General features: G+C 44.1%; 1 protein-coding gene and 1 pseudogene across 12 annotated transcripts in view; one reads left to right on the forward strand and one right to left on the reverse strand.

Annotated features, from left to right (window-relative positions):
• ATP8A2 (ATPase phospholipid transporting 8A2) overlaps positions 1-24,246 on the forward strand; it is a 729,626-nt gene that overhangs the window by 321,935 nt on the left and 383,445 nt on the right. The window lies entirely within an intron of this gene.
• On the reverse strand, positions 20,255-20,387 carry LOC127492244 (U2 spliceosomal RNA; annotated as a pseudogene).

Consider the following 24,246-nt stretch of genomic DNA (forward strand, 5'->3'; position numbering starts at 1 on the left):
ATTTCTTCCTACACACAGCTGGCATTTCTAAATGGAATTTATTTTAGCACATTATTTTGTAGTCTTAAGAACCTTGTTAAAATTGTATCTGACATGCAGATCCTTTTGGGTTTTTAAATGTAACTAATAAGAACACCTTTGTATCAAGCTGGAATCATTTCTCCCTTCAGTGCTTAATAGAACTCACCCTGAATTGTGTGTGTGTGTGTGTGTGTGTGTGTGTGTATGCGGGAGAGGATTTATTGAGTCATTTTCTTTCTTCAGTATAAGATTTTTCAGCTTTTTTTTTTAGATTTATTTATTTTAGTTGAGGGTAAGAATTACAGGGGGAGAGAGAGAGAGCGATCTTCCATCCAGTGGTTCACCCCCTAAATGGCAACAACGGTCAGGACTGGGCCAGGCTGAAGCCAAGGAACCATGAGCTTCCCTTGGCTCTCCCACGTGGGTGCAGGGGCCCAAGGACTTGGGCCATCCTCTGCTGCTTTCCCAGGCCATAGCAGAGAGAGCTGGGTCAGAAGTGGAGCAGCTGGAACTCGAACTGATGCCCATATGGGATGCCAGCACTGTTGGCGGCAGCTTAACCCGCTGCTCCACAGCGCCAGCCCTGGCTTGTCTTTTTCTTTGGAAGTCAGTCTATTTGATAATTTTTACTTGAAGATTTATTCATTTTATAGAATTTTCAGATTTATTGGCCTAATGTTGTCCAAGACTCTGATCCTCTTATCTTTATGACTACAGCACCTCTCATTTTTATTCCATTTGTTGTTTATTTCATATCTTATTTACTAGAGAAATACCAGTGGAAGAATTTATTAGCTTTTTCAAAGTACAAACTTTTGATTTTGTGATAGACATTTTAACTATGCAAATTGCACACATCTGTTTGTCATCTTAGTATTTGCTTATCAATTTCTTTTTAAGTTGTGTTTTCATACATTAAAGGTATTCATCATTTAACTGGCATCTTGATTGTAAATAATTAATTCTGGTTTCCTTTAATTTTGATGTTAGTTAATTTGCTTACAATTTTTTTCTTTTACTTTTAAACTTAGAAGGTCATCTTCTGTCTAGAAGTTAAAAATGTTACAACTTCTAACTTTAATTTTACTTGTGTCTCTCAGTCTAATCAGACTCTCATTTGTCTCAAATCTGGAATTGTATTCTGACTTATGGCATGAAATAAGACTCCCACAACAGTGGTTTCCAAATTCCAGCTTCATGACCAGGTTTCCTGAAACACCTCTCAGAGACGCCACCGTCCAGGCCCCTGACACACTTGTTGAACCTACATTTAAGGGTGAGGTGGCGAGGGGTGCAACCTCAACATGTCTGCTTTTCAGAAACATTACAGGGAGTTCTTGAGTGGAGACCAGGGTGAGGAACCACTGGCTTAGAGGTATTTATTTTTCAGAGTAGCCACCTGATTGTTCCAGCACCATCTCCTGAGCTATCTTTTCTCTCCTTGGTAGTTTGAGATTGCTCCTTTACCCTGTGTTAGACACCAGGGCACCCCAGGAGCAGTCGCATGGCTCTTTGGTTCTGTGGGCAGTTGCTTCTTGCACCACTTCATCCACTTCATGATTATAGTTTCCCTGCATGTGCTACCATCTGTTGATGCTAGTCCTTGCTCTTCTCTACTCTCATTTTTTTCTTTTTAAAGTATCTCATCTTTCTCTTCAGAAAACATAGGTTGTTTGTCCTTTTAAACCTGTCATTTAAAGCAAGATCTGTTACACATTTTCACCATTTCCGTGTAATTTCTATCCCTTTATTGTAAAGGTAACATACAGTAGTTCTTCAGAAGTGCAAGGGAAATGTATATGATGAAGCAGGTGTACATTCATTTCAAAACCTTTGTGCCTTAAAATAAAATGTGTTTTTTAAAGATTTCACGATGTTTTTTGAAAGACAGAGAGAAAGAGGTCTTCCCATCTGCTGGTTTACTCTCCAAATGGCCTCAATGGCTAGAGCTGGGCCATGCTGAAATCAGGAGCCTGAAAGTCCATCTGGGTCTCCCATGTGGGTGGCAGAGCCCCAGGTATCTGGGCCACCCTCCACTGCTCTCTCAGGCACACTAGCAGAAGGAGCTGGACTAGAAGTGGAGTGGAGCAGCCAGCAGCAATTGGACTGGCGTCCACATGGGATGCTGGCACTGCAAGCTGCGGCTTAACCCACCGTGCCACAACGATGGCCCCAAATTTACTTTTTAATTCCATTTTTTTCCTTCATAACTTTTTGAAGGCCCCCTCCACCGTAGTTCTTCTGGATATAGATTTTCATTGTTAAGGTCATTTTCTGGTTTTTGGTCTTTGAAAAGGCTGTGTGTCCTTGATTTCCTCCCTGTCCAGCATTCTACATGGAGAAGTTACTGGTTTCCTTCCAGTAGACCTGTGAAAGCGCACTCTGCCTTTTGGCACTGTTGAAAGGTCTAGTTCCTGGATGGGGTCCCTGTGATTCTGTCTGTGACACTGTTTCTCTGGGATGCTGTCCGTTACTCCCTCCATGACCACCCCACTTTGTAGACTTTACCTTTGACCCCCTGACTAGTTGCGAGCTCCTGTATACTCCATGGCAATCTGCCTCTTCTGTGACAACGCTGCTGCAGTGTGGTTACTCTTCCCTGCCGGGCTAGAAGCTGCAGAGGGCCTGGATGATTTTGGTGAGCTGTTTTCTAAGTTTTGGTTTTGGTTGTTCTGCTGTCTCCACAACCAGGAGAGCAGGACACATGACAGATAGTGGGTGAGTTGGTGACATGCATACCTGTATTTTTTGTTTAGCAGCACTGTTTTGGCAGTACAGAGACTGGTAGAGACAGAGAAGCCAATGGAAAGGTGCTACAATCTTCCATGCAGAGGAGGATGAGTATCATCTAAAGCAGACTTAGGGCAGAGAGTAAGATCTCGATTTCAGAGTGAAGAGGTGGGATTGGTGTGGCTGAGGTGTGTGAGAGAACCTGGTGGATGGGGTACCTGTGGAAGAGCTGTAGGTGTGGGAAGGTGTGGTGACCTTTTCTTTTTCCTTACACACATTGAATGTGATGGATGAGGGAGTGGTCTGCTTCAAAATCCAGCAAAATGGTTTCGGGTGTGCATAGGGAGCAAGTCTGTTTTGCTCATTCACACTTTCCAGTGAATTGATGCGAAGCTCTGTAGCGGCATTCTGAAGTAGCTCTGTGAAGCCACTGCCCTGAATCACTAAGCCATCCTTTGGCCTTACAGAACAGACAGTGTGGCTGTTCTGTCTGGTGGCTGCTGTGAGGTTTTCTCTTGGAGAGGCGGTCTTTCTACTGGGACAGTTCATTTCTGTTCTAGTCTCTGCATTTTGTCTGCAGACATAGAGGGTCACCTCTCCTAGTTTTGGCCTTCTGCCTTCTTTGTCTTTAGGGAGACACACTCCACAAATCTGTCTGCATGTCACACTGTATAGAGAGTTCAGTGAAATACTTGTGTAATATGTGTTTTTTTTGTTTGTTTTTATTTTTTTATTTTTATTTTTATTTTTTGACAGGCAGAGTTAGACAGTGAGAGAGAGAGAGAGAGACAGAGAGAAAGGTCTTCCTTCCGTTGGTTCACCCCCCAATGGCCGCCACGGCTGGTGTGCTGCGCTGATCTGAAGCCAGGAGCCAGGTGCTTCCTCCTGGTCTCCCATGGAGTGCAGGGCCCAAGGACCTGGGCCATCCTCCACTGCACTCCCGGGCCACAGCAGAGAGCTGGCCTGGAAGAGGGGCAACCGGGACAGAATCCGGCGCCCCGACCGGGACTAGAACCCAGTGCGCCAGTGCTGCAGGCGGAGGATTAGCCTAGTGAGCCATGGCGCCGGCCAATATGTGTTTTGATGACACTGTGATCCTGAGAATTTTTGTTCAGATATGTGTTCTCTCTGGGGGTACTTCTTGGCACCCCCCCACCCCCGCATTTAAAAGAAACCTCCAAAATTGGCACCAGTCTAGTTACATTAAATACCTGGCTTACCGAAGGGTGATGTGCACAGGTGGAAAAAAGCTGGGGTTAATCTCTCAGTGAACCAGAGTGTTTTCTAAGTGGTGTCTGAGAGTTGGAAGAGCTACAAGAACTTGAGAGTCTACATTAATTAAATGAGCACTCACCCACGGTAAATGTCTCATTTCCTTGCTTCCTCACTGGAGCTCCTAATGTCACTCCGAATGTTGTTATTGTTGCAGTTGAGTGCCATGAGGGAGCTGAAGTGGAGATGGTGGGAGACAGTGACTTCTGCACTTGCTGAGATGAAGTGTTCCCCCAGCTGCAGTTACACCTGCACAGTAGAGAGATTAAGACACAACAGGGGAGTTGTTGGATGAGCAGCTGTCAAATGCCTCGAACCTGGAACAGGACCATCAGATTCCTAAGAACTGAATTTAAGCATCAGCATGTTGCTTCCCAAGCTCATGGCCTCAAACTAAACCTCTAAAAGGAAATAGCGTACTACTAGATCTTAATTATTTGACCATCTTCTGTAGTTTAAATGTAACATTTTAAACCATTATTGCACTGAATGTGGTATGGTTCCTCATATAATTTATATTTTGTTTTAAAAATATTTGTGTATAGAAGTTAAAGAAGGCTGGAGTTAATCTCTCAGTGAACTAAATGGCAGATGTGATGGCTCTATTGGCAAATGAAATGGTTTAATATAGATTACCCTAAAGATTCTATCAACAAAGATTGTTAAAACTGATGGAAGTGTTCAGTAATGTTGCATGATACAAAAAATAAATCAATAGAATTCTAAATTGATTTGTAGATCCAGGGCAATTTGTGTCAAAATTCAAATGACATTTTTCACAGATAGAAAAAAAAAATCTTCAAATTCTTATGGCGGCCTGGTGCTGTGGCTCAGTAGATTAATCCTCTGCCTGCAGTGCCAGCATCCCATATGGGCATCAGTTCTAGTCCTGGCTGCTCCTCTTCTGACCCAGCTCTCTGCTGTGGCCTTGGAAAGCAGTAAAAGTTGGCCAAGTCCTTGGGCCCCTGAACCTGCGTGGGAGACCTGGAAGAAGCTCGTGGCTCCTGGCTTCGCATTGGCCAAGTTCCAGCCATTGCAGCCATTTGGGGAGTGAACCAGTGGATGGAAGACCTTTCTCTCTGTCTCTTCTTCTCACTGTCAGTAGCTCTACCTGTCAAATAAATAAATGGAAAATCTAAAAAAAAAAATTCTTATGGAACCTCAACAGACCGTGAATAGCCAAAGCAATCTTAGGCAAAAAGAACAAAAGCTGGAGGCACCACACTACTTATCTCAAAATTTACTAGAAAGCTATAGGAATTGAAATGTTATGGTACTGGCATAAAAACACACACACAAATCAATGGAATCCAACAGAGAGCTCAGAAATAAATCCAGGATCTTCTTGCTAAACACAGTAGCTCTTGCAAGAAACTCACAGCAGAGTCACGATCCCTGGGCTGCAACTGACCCCATCCTGTGGAGTCTAGAGTGCAATATTTACTCTCTCTGTGCCTCAGTTTCCTGATTTACATGGTAGAGATAAAGGTGGAGCTTTACGAATGTTAGACTCACAGGTGTGAATACACCAAGAACAGTGAGAAGCAGCGCATAGAGACTCCAGGGCTGGTGTGCATCATTATAAAGTAGTTCCTACAGTGCAATTTTACTTTATGGTCAGAATGCTAACTGAAATTAGGGGAATCTTAGTGTATTGTACGTTTCCTTAAAGCTTGATTATCTTTTTTTTATTAAAAATCCCAAAGGATTCAAATCACTGAGATTTATAATCTGTTATTCAAGTGTGTTTTCTTCATTCAGGATATCGTTTGTCCAAAGAAATTGGAGAAAAGCCTAGACGTGGGAGCTGGGCTTGCTTTCTTCTTCAAAAGCCGTATCAAATGAGCTGGGGACCGATCTCTGGTGTTCATGTCAGGAAACCCAAGTATGAAATAAGAGGAGGAGAAGTCTGTGTCCCCCGGTGCCTGTCTAGTGGTGTGGGGGGCTGAGAAGGGTGGCGTCCTGGGAGCAGTGTAGTTAGTGAGCACACCCAGTGCACCAGAGAATCTCTCTCGTCCTGTCCTGGAAACTGGCTTTGTGCCCCTGTGTCTTGTTCTCTGAATCAGGAGTCACAGGCTCGTGCCGGGAGGGGTGAGACATGCTGCCCTGCCTTGCAGGCCGATGCAGCCAACCACAGAGACGGTCCCCTTTGGGGGGATTAGGCACTCTGCAGTGCCAGCCACGTGTCGCCTAGAGGAGTCAGGCCCAGTCTGATTGTTTTTCAGAAGAGGTGGAAATCTAGATTTGTGTACTATTTGCCAGTTTGGGCATAGTGGAAACCAATTCCGATATTAAAGTCTGCTTTGTAGCCCAAGTAAGTCAATCTTTCAGTTGGTCCAGGCTGAGGCCACCAGGTTGCGTTCTCTGCAGTGGGAAGAAAATATTTATTGTGCACATAGCACTTAAATGTTGAGTATGACAGGTATTGTTACTAGAACATAGAGTAAAATCCTGTAATGCCTGCTTTTTTTTAAAAAATTGCTTATTTATTTGAGAGGTAGAGTTACAGACAGATAGAGGGAGAGACAGATCTTCCATCCACTGCTTCACTCCCCAAATACCTGCAATGGCTGGAGCTGAGCTGATCCAAAGCCAGGAGCCAGGAGCTTCTTCTGGGTCTCCCTCATGGGTGGAAGGGCCCAAGCACTTGGGTCATCTTCCACTGCCTTCCCAGGCCATGACCACTTAGCTGTATCAGAATAGAAGCAGCCGGGACATGAACTGGTGCCTGTATGGGAAACTGGCGCTGCAGGCAGAGGCTTGGCCTCAGATTGGTCTTCCGTCTTCTAGATCGTTATGAGAATGTACGAGCATAGATTTGTCTCTGATTTCAGGTACCACCAAAATCCATAGCAAAACCATGCTACTTCCAAAATCTACCTTCCTGGCCCAGATCTCTAACAAGGGCCCCCTATTCTTTTTCTTGAAGACCCATTCCATGGTTGCTATAACTTGCTGGCTCCCTATTTGCAGAGACAAGAAATCCAACTTGGTTTTACTTCAGTCTCCTCCCAGTGGTGACCTGTGGCTGAGGGCTATTGATACCTTAACCTGTGTACAATTTTGGGATATTATTACATCACTATTCATTTTTTGTGTTTATGAAGAATTAAAGGTAGCAGGATCTATTATAGGAGCAAAGTTCATAAAGAAAGCTTGGGGGCCGGCGCTGTGGTGTAGCTGGTAAAGCCGCTGCCTGCAGTGCCAGCATCCCATAAAGGTGCCAGCTTGAGTCCCGGCTACTCCACTTCTGATCCAGCTCTCTGCTATGGCCTGGGAAAGCAGTAGAAGATGGCCCAAATCGTTGGGCCCCTGTACCTGCATGGGAGACCTGGAAGAGGGTCCTGCCTCCTGGCTTTGGATTGGCACAGCTCCGACTGTCGAGGCCATCTAGGGAGTGAACCATTGGATGGAAGACATCTCTTTGTGCCTCTGCCTCTCTGTAGCTCTGACTTTCAAATAAATAAAATCTTTAAAATAATAAAAAAAAAAGAAAGCTTGATGGTAATAACAGAATGCTGCTTTTCAGAACAAACGCCATTTAGCAAATTGTCCCCTTAGGAAGGTTGTGTATGTGCTGCCCCTTCTGTGTAGGGGAAGTCACTCGAGGCAGATTTTTCGACGTAGTGGCCTTCACACTGCAGATGGAAAGAGGTGATCCTTTGAAACCTGCTTAGAAAGTGTGCTTTCACAAAGCTATCGATTCTGCTGATTGCAATCACTGCAGGTTTCAACCTGCAGTCCGACTCTGGAACTTGAGACAAGTTAAGATCAACAGGCATTCTGGGATCAGGTTTCATTTAATTGGAGTTTGCTGCCAAGTCATGATTCTGAGGCCAACTTCCACGCCAGGTGCCTTTCAGCAGTGGCTGGTCTGCGCCAGGGAGAAGCTGCAGGGATGCTGTGCCTTTCTCTCAGGGTTAGTCTTCCACTGAGACCCAGGGGCTGGCCCTAAGATGAGCTGCCGATAGAACGATCTGCTGGTGCAGCAAGGTAGACAAAAGACAGAAGGCTGTGAAGGTGGGAGAGCCAGCTTTCCAAGCTTTTCCCTACAGCAAGACCAAAACATTGGGAGTCCTTTATCAGGATAGTGGGGGGGTGGGGGTGGGAAGCAAGAGTAAGCTGACTTATTTTTTGAGGTCACTTTTCTAGGAAACATATAAGAGCTTCTCTCAGGCAGTGTCTCCTCTTGTAAGGCAAACTTGAAGCTTTCCCTTGCCAACTTTATTATGTCATTGAATTAATAATGTTGTAAAGACTAGATCAGAAGTCAATTTGGCAGCTGTGCCTTTGGGGAAATTTTTGGGAGAGTGACCTTCCATTTCTAATAAGCATGTTATTACATTTAGAATTAAATTACTGAGAGCCAAGCTACCCTCTTGAATTTGCTATTAGCCATTTTTTTCCCTTTTATTTTTAATGAAGTAGAACAAGTTGAAGCCAGTTGTTTCTTACAGTGTGTGGTAAAGAACGGAACTCAAAGGCTTTTACTATCAGGCTCTTTAGTTTGAATAATTTAAACTCTTTTAAATCTTAGAATTTGTAAAAGTCTCCCACAAAGTACTTCTCTCTATATCTTTTTTTAATTAAAGTGCAATAGGAGAAGATATTTCACTCAGCAGTTTTATGTTTGGACGTGTTTTCATGCCAGAATTTTCTTCCTTAACATAAAACACGTCCTCGTCGTCGAAGCGTTCCTGTGATTCTAAAATTCATGTGGAAGATTACTGGGCAAAAAGTCTACTGGTGTGTTCCGTGACACAAGACTTGAGAAGAGGTTTAACCCATCAATTAGTAGAACCCAGTTGAAAACACTCTTCTTTAATGCAGTGTGGTGCTGGCGCTGATGCAGTAGAAACGAGAGGGAGGTTGAGAAATAGCTAACTAGTGGGAGCTGCTTTAATATCAAGTAACACTGCCATTGGCCACATCCCATATTGGAATGCCTGGATTCAATGCCAGCTCTTCTCCGGATTTCAGCTTCGAAAGCAGCAGGTGATGGCTCAAGTGACTGGGTCCCTGCCTGCCACACGGAAGACCGTGACTGAGTTCTCCACTCCCAGGCATTCAGGGAGTGAACCAGCAGATGGGAGCTCTCTCTGTTTCTCCCTCTGTCTGTCTGTCTGTCCCTCTTTGTCTTCTGCCACTTAAATAACAAAGCACAACGCTCCTTCCAAATAAGACAGAAGATATGAATGATGTTGGCCTAGAGAGATGGTAATTTGGAGCTAAAAATTTAGATCCCACACTGGAAACTTCAAACAAACAAAAAAGGGGGCTCCAGATGAACTAAAAATGACAAATTATCAGATTGTAGAAAGCGTTGTAGAAAAAAATAAAAGAGTATGATCAAATGGGAGGCAGTAACCCAAGTGGCTGGTTGGGCATATTGTCTTATTAGAACAAGACCTCCTGGGGAGCAGGCTTGGCGAGTAATCTTTTGGTTTCTGGCACCTAACACTCCTCCTTAGTGAAACCTCACATATTTGCTAAAGCAGGCTACTGAATGCTAGAAATGCCAGTGTGTTGTGTGAGCAGGCACCTGTGCATGTATAAAAGAATTTACACAAATAAGAATGTTAGGGGGAGGATATCGTTGTTATATGTTTAGAAAAATCTCTTAAGCATATTTTCAGAAAATTAGTACTAATATTATATATGCTTTTTAACTGAAATAAGTTTTTTTACCCAGTATTAGATAAACAAGGGTACTTTAGAAAGTTTGCAGAAAGTGTAAATAAAAGATGAATTTATTTCAGCACAGAAAATTTTGAAATCTGTAAATATGAAGGGGTCTTCAGTAAGTTTGAGAAATACATATGATGGAAACTGTGCATGGATTTAAAAGTTTTTGCACAAAAACTTCTTTTAATTCCATTTTTTTCCCACAGACTTTTTAAAGTTCCCTTGTATTGCTTTGTTTGTCATGCATCTCTCAGGTTGAGGATGATGATGTCATGATAATTACAGAAATGATTTGATGAGTGCTTACTAGGTGCTATACATTGTAAAAATAATTTTTAGTTCTGATATCTATCATATGAAATGTGTTTGCATTATTTGAACATACTTAAACAGTAAATCTGTGGTGCTAGCTCATTTGTGCATGTCTGCGTGAGTCTGTGAGAGACAGAGACTTTCATGTGGATAGAGTGTTTAGATTCCTTTGTTGCAATGTGATTTCCTTGAAGTTCAAAAAATGACACAATCACTGACTTAGGAACATACTGTGGGGTATCTACTAGATACTGAGTATGGAAACCAATTTTCCACCCTTCGTATCCACAAAAGGTTCCTTAGCTTAAAAAATGTGTAGTTTTAAACATCAAAATTACTTATTTGTACCTTTATCGATTCTTAATGACACTCAGTTATTTTGCTTATTGATATGTTGACTGGTCTTTTAATCCTGGTTAGGATAGCTACACAATTTTTGTTTTGACTAACATTCAAATAGACCTGTGAGAAGAACCTAGCATTTGTCTTTCTCTTACTCATTAACTTGTGATTACTCAATTAAATGAAGTTAAAAAAAAATGATTAGAGGCTGCCGCTGCAGCTCACTTGGCTAATCCTCCACCTGCAGTGCCGGCACCCCGGGTTCTAGTCCAGGTTAGGGTGCTGAATTCTGTCCAGGTTGCTCCTCTTCCAGTCCAGCTCTCTGCTGTGGCCCCGGGAAGGCAGTGGAGGATGGCCCAAGTGCTTGGGCCCTGCACCCGCACGGGAGACCAGGAGGAAACACCTGGCTCCTGGCTTCGGATGGGCGCAGTGTGCCGGCTGTAGCGGCCATTTGGGGGGTGAACCAACAGAAAAAGGAAGACCTTTCTCTCTGTCTCTCTCTCACTGTCTAACTCTGCCTGTCCAAAAAAAAAAAATTAGAAACTTAAGAAGGAAAGATTAAACCAATTTGCATACTTCTGGAGAGATCCTCTTTCCTTGTATCATTGGAGTAAAATAAAACTTAAGATGTGAGATCTAATATCTGAATCATGAATAGTATGACCTACCCATAATACCTATTTCTAACACCCCAGTGGGCTCTGAAATTTGATCAGCACATTCTTGGGGAATAGTGAATACATTTGCTGCTTTTATAAAGATATTTTGAAAATAAGGCACCAGATTTAAATGTCACAGGGAAGGATGAGATGCTACTAGCAGTAATTTATACACATGTAATCTTTCATTGGAAATGTGTGTTGAGAACAATGAAGATTTTATGCATTGAATATCTTTGTTTCCCCGGACACTAGAAACAGCATGAGGTAGTGATTAACTCAAGAGTTCAGCAGTCAGACTGTCTGGATTTGCATCCTGATTGTACTGCTTCCTGGTTCTCTGATGAGGGGCAAATGACTTAAACTGTCTATGCCTTGATTTCCCATCTATAAAATTGTGTCAATTATGACACCCTGTGGGATTAATATGGGGGTTAAAGTGAGTCAATACGTATACATTTCCTTTTTTGTTTTTGAAGATTTATTTATTTATATTTATTTACTTAGAGTTACAGAGAGAGAGAGAGAAAGATAGAGAGTTCTTCCATCCAATGGTTCACTCCCCTAAGGACCATAACAGCCAGGGCTGGACCTGTCTGAAGCCAAGAGCCAGTAGCTTCATCCGGGTCTCCCACATGGGTACAGGGGCACAAAGACTAGAGCCATCCTTATTGCTTTCCCAGGTGCATTAGCAGGGAGCTGGGACAGCCAGATGGATGACTGGATGCTGGAGTTGCAGGCAGGCGGTTTAATGCTGTATTCCACAAAGCTGGCCTCTGCATGCACCTTTTTAGAGGAGTGCATAGCATGCTGTTAGCACTGTTATACTTGTTTGCTCTCACTATTTGCTATGATTAATGGCCCAAAATTAAATAAGACACAAAGGAGCATAGTACCAGAGATGAAGTTATTCTGGGTTCTATAACCTGGTGAAGTTTTATAGGGTCCAAAGTCAGTTTCCTTATAATTTTAGGAAGAAAAAATTCACAGACTGCTAATGTCAATGCTGTACATGATGTTGACTGGTTCTGTATGGGATTCTAGTTCCCTAATTATTAACTTTGATGTTCTAGCTTCACTTTGGATACATTTTTTATTTCTTAATTTTATCAGACAGGGGGAAGGTCTTATTAATTTTTGCATTCTTTGGAATAAACTTAAGTGTGTTCTTGGAACGTTCTGTGTGATTCAGAAACTGTGAGCCAGTGCAGACTGAAACACTTATTCGGGGAAGCATGAATTCACCAGGCATAAAGTGAATTAGCAACTAATCTAACCCGGAAAGGTGAAGCGAGCCCTTGGCAGCAAATATACCTCACTCTGCAGGATACTTGTGGGATATTTTTGTTTATGCTGCAAATGGTCCTTGACCCTGTTAGCTGGCGGATCTGAGAAGGTGCACTTGGAGTGTTTGAGAACCTTGAGTGTGTGTTGCAAGGGTCTTTGTGCAAGCTATCATCTGTATGCCGCTCCCTTCACAACACCAAGGAGCATTCTTACAGGCAGAAATTGGCTCGTTTTGCAGCACTCTGGGAGTGGACAGGTGGATACCAACAGCCCAACACAAAGGAAAAGGATCTTGTAGAACAGGGCTGGGGAACTTTGTTTCCGCCAAGGGCCATGTGGATATTTATGACATTATTTGTAGCCCATGCAGAATGATCAGCCTAAAAATTACCGTGCTATAGATTTATTGAATTTCAAGCTCCACCAGCAATTGCCTTGGCAGGGCCAGACCAAATGACTTGCAGGCTTTAAATGGCCCGTGGGCTGAATGTTCCCCACCTCTGCTCTAGAACTTCAGTAGCTGGAAGGGAGTGAGGAGATGGGCATCGAGCTATGCATCCTGTATTTGTGCTGGGCATTGCTAGGTGATTCTCTCCATGAATGTGTATAGTTGTCTGGAATAGGACATGGTTGTTCCATTCTGCAGGTCAAGAACAGTAAGACTCAGAGAGGGTGAGTGTCTTGATCAAGTGTCAGAATCACTCATATAATAAATGTCAAGACTCAAATCAGTTTTTTAAAATTATTTATCTTATTTGAAAGAGAAACTGATATGAGAAAGGACTCCTGTCCACTGGTTGACTCCCCAAATATCCACAACAGCTAGGGATGGGCCAGGCTGAAGTTGGCAGCCAGGAACTCAACCCTGGTCTCCCTTGTGGGTGGCAGTAATTCAACTACTTGAGCCATCATCTGTTGTCTCCCAGGGTGCACATTAACTGGAAGGTAGAATCAGGAGCACAGTTGGGATTCACACCGGGACATTTGATATGGGATGCAAGCATTGCCAGTGGTGTCAGACACCTGTCCCCAAATACAGCTTTGAATAATCCCAAAGCTGCTACAGCTTCTGAATGTGTAGGCTTAATATAATCCGACTGAATGCTCCTAAAAACCAGTTCAGTGCAGGGGTGACTTTCGTATCACTATTAATTCAGTTTTCTTCTTACAAGTTATTCTAGGTTCTTAAAGTTTGGGTCAAGTTTTTTTTTATTTTATTACTAGGCAGGTCTCATTTATAAGTTTACAGATTGGAATAGTTTCCTTCAAGTCAGTTTTACCATTTAGACTGAGTAACCAAGCAGGAATGTCTTAATCTAACCTTATGTTATCTGATGTAATATAAATGGCCTCATAATCCATCTCCACTGGAGGTCATTTGGGCTATTGACTTTTATCTCATCATCTCTGAAATTCCATCTCAAATTCTCTGTTTCAGGAATCACAAGCCAACTGCTTATTTTTTTTTTCCAGAACTAGGATCCTCTTTGTTTTAACTCTGAAATGTAAAAAGAAAAAAAAAAAGCCTTTCCTGTGGCAGAATGAAGAGACAATCTCTGAAATTTCATTAGAAACTATAGAGGCTAGAAGATGAATAATTATAATAGAAATTATCATCTGGTGTATTGAATAAAAGGCCTTAAGCTGATGAGGTTGTAGGAGAGAATACAAGGTTAAATCAAGTGGTGGTGAGATCTGAAGTTTTATTCTTGATCTTCTCCTCCCTCCCCACCCTACCTCTCTTCTGGAGTGGCCGGTGGGTTATGTGACTTTGCCTTCCCCATTCATTAAGTGGGACCGTGGACGTCAGCGTCAGGGTTGTCAGGAAGTACAGACATAGACTGGCTCACCGACGCTGTCCCAGTAAGAAAGTCCTGGAAACTGTTCAAGTCAGGGAGCAGTTGCCAGATGGCTATGCTGGCTGGAGTTGGAAAGCCAAGGAAGTTGGGCTGGGTTTGACTGTGATGGACCATGGGTAGCTAAAACTGGGTAGGCAGAGCCAGTTGATTGAGAAGATGTAGAAGGACCCCTAGAGAGAGGCAGCGATACCTTCCAAGCAGTGTGAAAGGTCTGTCCACATCCCGTTGGCTGCCACCCAGTCCTGGCTTCCTGACATTTGGTTTTCATTTTCTCCTGCATTTCAATGACTTTACACCTTTATTCTTGAAGTTGCATGTGACATAACCAATATTCTTGGATGATAAAGAGCTTTATCTGGAAATCAAAAGACTTTTTTCATTTATTTTTTGTTTATTTGAAAGAGAGAAGTGGACATGCAAAGATCTCCCATCTGCTGGCCCATGCCCAAAGTGCCCATGATTCTCAGGGCTAGGCTAGGGTGGAGTGAGGAGCCTGGAATTCCGTCTGGGTGGCAGGGACCCAAGTGCTTGAGCCATTACTTGTGCCTCCCAGGGTCTGCATTAGTAGAAAGCTGGAATTGGGAGCAGAGCCTGGACTCGAGGCCAGGGGCTCTGGTATTGGATGTGGGTATCTCAGGCAGCATCTTCATTCTTGGGCTAAACACCCACCTGGAGAATGATGTAAAACGAAACAAAAATATCTCTTGTGTTTAGACAGGAAGATCCACATTTGGGTCCAAATGTTTTAGAATTAAGAAAATAGTTTCCTTTGGCCCAAGACATAACCAAGGCCTTTGGGACCACAGCAGCAGTGTGTCTGTAAATTCTTCCAGAACTTGGATGAACAAGACTGGTAGGGACAGCAAAGCAGGTGTGGCCAGCAGGGCCCCAGGTAAATGGAAGCCCTGCGTCCAGTGTGGTGAGCAGCAACTGCAGCATCTTCCCTTGCAGGGCAGGGGAACCCTTTCCTGACGAGCACTGCCATTTAGGTTAATGTCCACTTATCACAATTATGTCAGCCTTCCTGAAGGCAAGATCATTCCATGACTCAGCATTTTTGGGTATCTCGGAACTCTTTGGTCAGAATCGGGATGATGCATTATTTTTCAGAAGCCCAGAGATGCAGTGGGCAAACTTTCAATCCCTGGCATTCTCGTCTCAGCAACATGTGTGAAATGTGTCCTAGGAGATGGGACTTGTAGGGTAGGCTGCTAATGGGTGTTTGTGCAGTGGTGTTCATGCCAGGTTAAAAGTTTAATCTGAATCAGTTTGTACCATTTGTCATCTGATCTTAAATTCTGGAAACCATGGATGCACAAGATAATCATGCTGGTTGGGTGCTTTATTCCAGAGCTTGGTGTGTAAGCCTTTCATGTGGCAAACCCATCTTCCAGTTTTACTCTCGGGACCTAGTCTCCAGGAAGGCAAAGTTCAGTGTATGTTGCTTTGTCATATTGACCATTGATATTTGTCAAAGGATTCAGAGTTTATCACACATAGTTCTGAAAAGGGCGAAAACAGCAAAAATGGTCACTTTTAATCATCTCTCAAATCAAATAACTATTAAAATTACCCCTATGTGATATTGTGAAATACATATTTGGTCTTCTTCCCCATTTCCTGGCTTATAACTGAATCCTTGGAATCTTCAAAATGGTGTCTTTGTGTACTCCTGGGTTGACTGGTGGCTGTGAGCCCCTGGAGGACTTCAGGGTGGGGGCTGGGCACGGGAAAGACCCAGGCGGGAATGAAGACTTGGGAATTTTCAGTCCCCCTCCCAACCTCCAGGAGGGGGAGAGAGGGGCTGAAGGTCAGTGATTTAGTCAATCATGCCTACGTAATGGTGCATCCATAAAACCCAAAAGGACAGTGTTCAAGAAACTGCCACACACAAAATACAAGGAGGTTCCTGGAGGGAACTATCACAGCACTACCCATCTCTGCCATCTGCCGGTCCATTTGTGTCCTTCATAAGAAACCAGTAGACATCACCCTGAGTTTTGTGAGCTCCAGCAAATTAATCGAACCTGAGAAGTGAGTTGTGAGAAGCCTAATTTATACCACCAAGTGGGTCAGAAGCACAGGTAAAACAGCTGGGGCTTGTGACTGGCATCTAAAGCAGGTGTGAGAGGCCTTGTGAGAATGAGTCCTCAACCCTAATGATCTGACTTATCTCCAGGTACATGGCACCAGGCTTGAGTTAAATATAGGGACACCCAGCTGCTGGTGGGGAGAAATATCTCTGTCTCCATCTCTCTCGCCCCTCTGCCCCCAACCAGGGGCAAAGAGTTCTGTGTTGACTTTTGTGAAGAATACATAAGGAGAAACTGGGTTTGCTTTTCCCTATATTCATATATATCAGATAGCAAAGTTTAACCTCGAGTTATTAATTTAAAAACTAGCGTGCTGGGGCCGGCACCGTGGCTCAGCCAGGCCAAAGCCATGATTCCGAAACTCCATGTGACCTGCTACGTGGGTGACAGGAACCCAAGGAGTTGACCCATTATCAGTTTTCTCCTGAGTGTGTTAGCAGGAAGCTAGACTGGAAGCAGAGGCAGGACTCGAACCAGGAACTCCCATATGGATTGGACGCATCCCAAGCAGCTGCTTAGCCCACTTTGCCACAACACCTGCCCCTTTATGTTTGACTTCTCTCTTTTGTGTTTGAGGTTTTTTTTTTTCCCCAAGTGTACCTTTTTTATTCTCTTATTTCCTTTTTTTGCATATAATTTTAATTATTATATAGTGGTTACTGTGGGGATTACACTAACATAAATTTATTTCTACTTTGAATTGATACCAGTTTAACTTCAGCAGTGCTTGCAAAGTCTGTTCCTATACAGATCTGATGTTGCTCCTGGATAGCCTCTTATGTTATTAATGTGTCACAAATGCCATCTTTATATGCTTTTGTTTTATTTATTTATTTATTTGTTTATTGACTGGCAGAGTGGACAGTGAGAGGGAGAAAGAGGGAGAAAGAGAGAGAAAGGTCTTCCTTTTTCTGTTGGTTCACCCCACAATGGCCGCTGCGGCCAGTGCACCGTGCTGATCCGAAGCCAGGAGCCAGGTGCTTCTCCTGGTCTCCCATGCGGGTGCAGGGCCCAAGCACTTGGGCCATCCTCCACTGCACTCCCGGGCCATAGCAGAGAGCTGGCCTGGAAGAGGGGCAACCGGGACAGAATCCGGCGCCTGACCGGGACTAGAACCCGGTATGCCGGCGCCACAGGTGGAGGATTAGCCTATTGAGCCCTGGCGCCGGCCTATATGCATTTGTTTTATAAGTTATATAAATACAGGAAAGAGCAAATAGGAATTTAAGGCAAAAATAAAATAATACTGGACTTTATGTTAGCAGTCAGCTTTACCACACAGCCTTACAGCACTGGGTAATGTCCTTCCATTTCAGCTTGTAGCATTTCTCTTTAGAGCTTCTCACAGGGCAGTGCTGGTGATGAACTTCTCCAGCCTTTCCATATCTGAGAACGTCTTTATTTTTCCTTCTTTTTGGTAGTTTTGCCAAGCACTGGATTCTTGGTTGACAGTTTTTTTTTTTTTTCACTCTACTTTATTTCATCCCCATCCCTTCTTCTGGCCTCTGTGTTTCAGATGAGAAGTTGCTGTTGATTTTTCTTCTGGATCCTGTGGACAAAACAAGGCACTTTTCTCTTGCCAGATTCTGTCTCTGGCTTTAGCATTTACCAATTTGATCATATTGCATCTTAACGTAGATTTTTAAAATGTCTGTGCTACCTGGAGCCTGTCCAGTTTTGTGGATATGTAGATTCATGTCTTTGGTCAAATTTGGAAGGTTTTGTTATTATTCCTTCAAATATTCTGTTTTTCTCTGTATATCTTTTCTACCTAGAATTCCTGTATGCATATAAGGCACTTTAAAAGTTGTGGGAAAGTAGAATTACACAAAAATTTGAAATCCCTGCATAATTTTTTATAATGCATACTTTTTTAACTTTTAAAAGTTAAGAAGTCTTTGAAGACCCTCAAGTCCTCTTTGCACCCAAACTCATCTCTTAATTCTATTTTCTAGAAACTTTTTGAAGTGCCCTTGAATGTTAGTATGTGCTGGAAAATTTTGCCCAGGTCTTTAAGTCTTCTCTAATTTTTCTTCATTCTTTTTTTGTTCTGCTCTCAGTCTGTAGAACTTCAATGTCTGTCTTCATGTTTGCTGAACCTTCTGCCTGCTCACAGCCCTATCCATTGTGTTTGGTGAATTTTTCACCTCAGCTGTGGTACTTTACAGCTCCATAATTTTTGTGTGATTCTTTCTTACAGTTTCTTTCTCTTTGCTGATGTTTCTCTATGTGTTCTTATGTTATTTTCTCAATTTTCTCTACTTCTTTGTCTGTGTTTCCTTTAGCTCTTTAAGCTAGTTAGGATAGTTGATTTAAAGTACAATGGTTGAATTTCCTGAGGAATGCTTTCTGTCAATTTATTATTTTCCTGTGAGTTGTACATACTTTCCTGTTTTTTATTTTTGGTATGTGTTATAATTTTGAGGGTTGAAAACTGGTTATTTTGAATATTATATATTAACTCTGGATATGGAATTCTCCACCACCAACCAGGATTTGTTTTTGTTGACTAATTTTTGTAGAAGGACTATATTGGTCGGCACCATGGCTTAATAGGCTAATCTTCCACCTGTGGCGCCGGCACACCGGGTTCTAGTCCCGGTTGGGGCACCGGATTCTGTCCTGGTTGCCCCTCTTCCAGGCCAGCTCTTTGCTATGGCCCGGGAGTGCAGTGGAGGATGGCCCAAGTGCTTGGGCCCTGCACCTGCATGGGAGACCAGGAGAAGCACCTGGCTCCTGGCTTTGGATTAGCACGGTGTGCCGGCCACAGCGTGCCAGCCGCGGCGGCCATTGGAGGGTGAACCAACGGCAAAGGAAGACCTTTCTCTCTGTCTCTCTCTCTCTCACTGTTCACTCTATCAAAAAAAAAAAAAAAAAGAAGGACTGTATTTATCTTAATGTGTATCATTATTGAAATCTGTGTTTTCTTATTTCAGTGGTCAGCCAGTGATCTGACAAAGATGTTCTTAAATGTCTGGAGCCAAAAAAGAAAGAAAGAAAGCTCTCTTCTAATCTTTGCAGCTTAGCCTGGCACTGGGGCATTCTTTTGATGTCAAACCAGGCCACCTACAACTCTGCCTTAGTCTTCACCTCCTGCAGTGCAGAGCCCACAGAACCACCATGGGGCAGAGCTGAGGTCTTCTCTGGTCTTTTCTGAGTACCTGTCTGTACTGGGCACGCATGTCACACTCCAGCTTTCACTGCATATGTAGTAGCAGTCTTAAAATCTTAGTCTCCCAAGAAGCTTCCTCCACAGCCTCTTCCTTCCCATGGTTTTGGGTCTGTTTGCTTATTGCCCAGGCACAAGTAGTATATGTCATTAAATCTCCCACGATGCCACAGGGCTAGCCACTGCAGCCCAAGGGAGCAGGAACAAACAAGAGCAGCCTTGCACCAGGCAAATCAGAGTGCACAAGTGCAGTATTTCAAGAATAAGGTGTATATTGGCTTCCTGACAGCATCAGGCTATGGTAGGAATGCAGGCTATTTGTCCTCATGGCTGCCCCTGGTGTTAAGGCTGGCAAATAGTGGACAAGCAAGGAAAAAGGTCATAATACTTTATTGCCAAAATTCAGCTACCTTTTTCTTCATTACACACTGTTCTTGTTAGTGAAGTTTTTTTTTTTTTTTTTAGCAGATCCTAGGGTGCTGAAGAAGTTGACTGTGTCAGTATTTATCAACTTCATGGTTGCTTTAGGAGAGAAACCAATTGATTGGGTGCTCTACTCCACCATTTTCTGTGATATCATTTGGTAGTTACTTTTTAAAACATTTTTAATTTACTTTCATTTTTATTTGGAAGAGAGACGCAGATCACTCTCTGAATGCCCACAACAACCAGGATTAGGAAAGGCCAAAGCTGGGAGCCTGGAACTCAATCTAGGTCCACATATATGTCGACTCAAGAACGTGAGCCACCAGCTGCTGCCTTCTGTGGTGGATGTGGGTAGGAGGCTGGATCAGAGAATAATGGGACTCAAACCAGCACTCCAGCAGGGGGTGCAGGCATCTCAAGTGGCAACTTAAGTGCTGTGCCAAACACTCACCTTGGTGATGACTTTTTTCTTAAAGACTTACTTATCTATTTGATACTACACTTGATCTTAGCCAAAAGGCCGAGAAGTGATTACTTATATATTTGAAAGGCAGAGTTACAGAGAGAAGGGGACACACACACACACACACACAGAGATCTTCCATTGCTGGTTCACTTTTCAAATGGCTGCAATCGCCAGAGCTAGGCCAGGCTGAAGCCAGGAACCAGGAACTCCATCTGGGTCTCCCACACGGGTGCAGTGGCTGAAGCAGTTGAACCATCTTCCACAGCTTTTGCAGGTGCGTTAGCAGAAAGCTTGATCATCCCTAGGACTCAAATCTGCACTCACTGAACCAGTAGACGGAAGATCTCCTGCTCTCTGTGTCCCTTGCTGTATGTCTGTGACTCTGCCTTGGAAACAAACAAATAAATCTTTACAAAATCTGGCACTCGTATGGGATCTCAGGCAGTGTTTCTACATGCTGTACCACAATGCCAGCCTGGTAATTATTTTTTGAAGAAGATTTTCTTACTGTATAGACATCTGAGTATTGATTTTTTTTAAAGCATGCCGTTACTCAAGCAGCCTTTCAGAGCGTGGTTTCTTACGTAGTGTTGTTGAATCACATGTTCTGCACAGCAGCTTCTTTTCTCATTGTCCAGGCTGTGAAGGCTTTTTTGAGCCTGGGCTCAGGTGCTCACATCTACTTCTTCCTTGCTGCAGATTTCTCAGTGAATCCAAGAGCTGGGCATTCCACCTGTATGGTCTCAGTGGCCTTGAACCCTTCCCCTTCATGCTATTGTTCTGTGTTCCTGCCAGTATCTAGTTCTTAAAGCACTGCTTTAATGGGGTCACTTAATAATTTATTTATTTCTTTGAAAGATAGAGTTGAGAGAGAGAGAGAGAGAGAGAGAGAGAGAGAGAGAGAGATACAGAGAGAGTGATCTTCCATCTGCTGGTTCACTGCCCACATGGCTGCAATGGCTGGGGTTTGGCCAAGCCAAAGCCAGGAATCAGGAGCTTCTTCCAAGTCCCCTGTATGGGTGTAGAGGCCCCATAACTTGGACCATTGTCCAATGCCTTTTCAGGCACATTACCAGGGAGTAATGGATCAGAAGTGGAGCAGCCAGGACACAAACTGGTGCCCATATGGGATGCCAGCATTGCAGGTGGCGGTTTAACCTGTTGGTCGCTTTTTAAAAACCCTTTACTGGCCGGCGCTGCGGCTCACTAGGCTAATCCTCCACCTTGCAGTGCCGGCACACCGGGTTCTAGTCCCGGTCGGGGTGCCGGATTCTGTCCCAGTTGCCCCTCTTCCAGGCCAGCTCTCTGCTATGACCCGGGAAGGCAGTGGAGGATGGCCCAAGTGCTTGGGCCCTGTACCCCATGGGAGACCAGGAGAAACACCTGGCTCCTGGCTTCGGATCAGCGCGGTGTGCCGGCCGCAGCGCGCCAGCCGCGGTGGCCATTGGAAGGTGAACCAACGGCAAAAGGAAGACCTTTCTCTCTGTCTCTCTCTCTATGAACTCTGCCTGTCAAAAAATAAAAAAAAATTAAAAAAAAAAAACAAAAAACGCTTTACTAACTTCATGATGAAATCTTAATGTCAAGATGCTTCCCAGTCCAGCTTGGTCTTTATTTGCTGTCTTTTTTTTTTTTTTTTTTTTTGCCGCATGCTATTGTTTGGATGTTATGTGCCCCCAGAGGTCTGGGTGTTGAAGATTGAGTCCCTGGGGGAGCACTGTTGGGAGGTAGTGGGGCCTAGTAGGAGGTCCTTCTGTCATTAGGGGGTGCTGTCCTCAGAGAGGGGTACTGGTCTCCTAGAGTAAGTTCTCACCCTAGTGAGTTGTTACACTGGCCTGGGCCTGACCCCTGTGTTCCTCTGGCTTCTCATTAGCAAGCTGTGACCTCTTCTTCCTCCACATGCTCCCACCATTCTACCACAAGGCCCACCAGGGGCCAGACCAATGGGGTCATCTGTGTGGGGAGCAACCCAGACTAGACTAAGTTACTGGAATTAAGACTTATTCTATGCATCTGCTCTCCCACAATATGGCGCTGGGAGAGGAGGAAACAGCTTCTACACAGCTGCCTCCAGTTCAACCAATAAACTGTAGGACCTGCTCCTGATTGGAGGAGAGCAGCGTACTCGGCATGTGGGTAGCAGAGTTGGGATTGGTGGAAGAGGACTATAAAGGAGGAGCGAGACAACATGCACCAGGAACATCTATCTGAAGGAACACCTGTGCAGCCCCCGAGAGAGCCGGCCGGTGGTGTGCCGCTCCCCCGCGGAAGTGGGGAAAGTGGCAGGGGGAACCGCCCTTCCATGGAGGTGGAAGGGTCGGTAGCCAACCCGGGAAGAACCAGCAGCAAACCCGGGGAGGGCCGAGCAGACAAAAGAACAGCGCAGGGTCCTGTGTCGTTCCTCCACGAAGAGGGGGAGCGACAATCTGATCTTGGACTTTCTGTCTGTATAGCTGTGAGCTAAATGAACTGCTTTGCTTCATAGCCTGTGTCAAGTGTTCATTTTAGCAAAACACCAAATGAGATAATGTACCTGCTGATTCCCATTACATTCCCTTCTCTGGTCACTGTTCCTGGTGCAGGTGCATACGGTCCCTGTTTTGTGGTTTCCTTTATTCTGGTTTTCCCCATCTTGTTTTCTCTGTCCTCTGTATTCCACTTGGCCCTCAAACTCCAATCTAGATGTCAGCTCTTCTAACTGCATGGAATTAGAAGGCTTTGTCAAAAATAATATGTACTTTTTAAAAATCTCTTATTAAGGCCGGCGCCGCAGCTCACTTGGTTCTAGTTCCGGTCAGGGCACCGGATTATGTCCTGGTTGCTCCTCTTCCAGTCCAGCTCTCTGCTGTGGCCCAGGAGTGCAGTGGAGGATGGCCCAGGTGCTTGGGCCCTGCACCTGCATGGGAGACCAGGAGGAAGCACCTGGTTCCTGGCTTCAGATCAGCGCAGTGCGCCGGCTGCAGCGTGCTGGCCACAGTGGCCATTTGGGGGGTGAACCAACGGAAAAGGAAGACCTTTCTCTCTCTCTCTCTCTCTCTCTCTCTCTCTCTACCCCCCTGTGTCTAACTCTGCCTGTAAAAAAAAAAAAAAAAAAAACTCTTATTACTTTTCTACTGTTTTGGCTTTTAACACTTTTGTGCTTCATATTTTAGTTACTTTTGATACATGTGCTCTCTCTTCTCTAAGACTTGAAGATATGTGAAGATAGCACACGCTAGCTCCTTTCTTCATTTTCTGAAGTTCTTGACACAATTCCCTGCTAGATTAAATGTTTACTAACGTCTGCCAAATACACACGTACTTAGGTTTGGCTACATAAAGTAAACACAATTTACCATTTTCAGAAGACTATGGGTTACCCTTTTTTTTTTTGGCTGGCACATTAAAATAGTTAACACAAATGTGATTTTAAATTTAAATGAATTTGGGCCAGCGCCGCGGCTTAATAAGCTAATCCTCCACCTAGCGGTGCCGGCATACCGGGTTCTAGTCCCGGTCAGGGCGCCGGGTTCTTTCCTGGTTGCCCCTCTTCCAGGCCAGCTCTCTGATGTGGCCAGGGAAGGCAGTGGAGGATGGCCCAAGTGCTTGGTCCCTGCACCCCATGGGAGACCAGGAGAAGCACCTTGTTCCTGGCTTCGGATCAGCGTGGTGCGCCAGCCATGGTGGCCATTGGAGAATGAACCAACGGCAAAAGGAAGACCTTTCTCTCTGTCTCTCTCTCTCTCACTGTCCACTCTGCCTGTCAAAAAAAAAAAATTTTTTTTTAAATGAATTTGCTGAGCCTGGTTAGACGAGCCATTATCTTGGTTTCCTTTGACTTTCTGGGAGAAAAATAGATAGCAATACTCTGGGTGTTAGAGGATGCTCCTACTGATGCCTTAATTAGGAACTTGTACATTTCATTGCAGTTTAGCAATGTGTTTAT

Source organism: Oryctolagus cuniculus, chromosome 9 (assembly GCF_964237555.1).
Source record: "Oryctolagus cuniculus chromosome 9, mOryCun1.1, whole genome shotgun sequence".
NCBI lineage: Eukaryota > Metazoa > Chordata > Mammalia > Lagomorpha > Leporidae > Oryctolagus > Oryctolagus cuniculus.